The sequence below is a fragment of the Arachis stenosperma genome, chromosome 6 (assembly GCF_014773155.1).
Source record: "Arachis stenosperma cultivar V10309 chromosome 6, arast.V10309.gnm1.PFL2, whole genome shotgun sequence".
Lineage (NCBI taxonomy): Eukaryota > Viridiplantae > Streptophyta > Magnoliopsida > Fabales > Fabaceae > Arachis > Arachis stenosperma.
Window position 1 is genome coordinate 57,785,111 of NC_080382.1, and position 1,319 is coordinate 57,786,429.

Here is a 1,319-nt window from a genome sequence, read left to right on the forward strand (position 1 = left end):
GAGTCAATATCTTGTTCTGAGCCAAAATGGCATTCAGAGTATCAATCTCAAGAACTCCTTTCTTCTGATTAGTCCCATTGTTCACAGGATTCCTTTCAGAAGTGTACATGAATTGGTTATTTGCAACCATTTCAATCAGCTCTTGAGCTTCTATAGGCGTCTTCTTCAGATGAAGAGATCCTCCAGCAGAGCTATCCAAAGACATCTTGGATAGTTCAGAGAGACCATCATAGAAAATACCTATGATGCTCCATTCAGAAAGCATATCAGAAGGACATTTTTTGATCAATTGTTTGTATCTTTCCCAAGCTTCATAGAGGGATTCTCCATCCTTCTGTCTGAAGGTTTGGACTTCCACTCTAAGCTTACTCAATTTTTGAGTTGGAAAGAACTTTGCCAAGAAGGCATTGACTAGCTTTTCCCATGAGTCCAGGCTTTCTTTAGGTTGTGAGTCCAACCATGTCCTAGCTCTGTCTCTTACAGCAAAAGGGAATAGCATAAGTCTGTAGACCTCAGGGTCAACCCCATTAGTCTTGACAGTGTCACAGATTTGCAAGAACTCAGCCAAAAATTGATGAGGATCTTCCAATGGAAGTCCATGGAACTTGCAATTCTGTTGCATTAGAGAAACTAATTAAGGCTTAAGCTCAAAGTTGTTTGCTCCAATGGCAGGGATAGAGATGCTTCTCCCATAGAAGTCGGGAGTAGGTGCAGTAAAGTCACCCAGCACCTTCCTTGCATTGTTTGCATTGTTGTTGTTTTCGGCTGCCATTTCTTCTTCTTCTCTGAAGGTTTCTGTTAGGTCCTCTACAAAGAGTTGTGCCTTAGCTTCTCTTAGCTTTCGCTTCAAGGTCCTTTCAGGTTCAGGGTTAGCTTCAACAAGAATGCCTTTGTCTCTGCTCCTGCTCATATGAAAGAGAAGAGAACAAGAAAATATGGAATCCTCTATGTCACAGTATAGAGATTCCTTGAGGTGTCAGAAGAACAGAAAAATAGAAGAAAGAGGTAGAAGAATTCGAACTTAATCAGATAGAGTTTGAATTGTGCATTGAGAAGGAGTAGTACTCCATAAATAGAAGGATGTGAAAAGAGGGGAAGAGAATTTTCGAAAATTAATTAAGAAGTTTTTAAAATCAATTTGAAAAATTGATTGATAATTTTCGAAAACTCAAAGTGGAAAAAGAATCAAGTGAGTTTTGAAAAGGATTTTGAAGTTAGAAGTCAAAAGATTTGATTGAAAACTATTTTGAAAAAGATGAGGTTAAGAAGATATGATTGGTTTTAAAAAACATGTGATTGAGAAGATATGATTTGAAAAT

The 1,319-nt window shown here is 37.9% G+C and overlaps 1 non-coding gene across 1 annotated transcript; it reads left to right on the forward strand.

The window, feature by feature from the left end:
• Positions 1-259: 259 nt before the first annotated feature.
• On the forward strand, positions 260-367 carry LOC130937040 (small nucleolar RNA R71). Its single transcript, XR_009068278.1, has one exon. It is a non-coding gene; the product is annotated as a small nucleolar RNA R71 (small nucleolar RNA).
• The last annotated feature ends 952 nt before the right edge of the window (positions 368-1,319 follow it).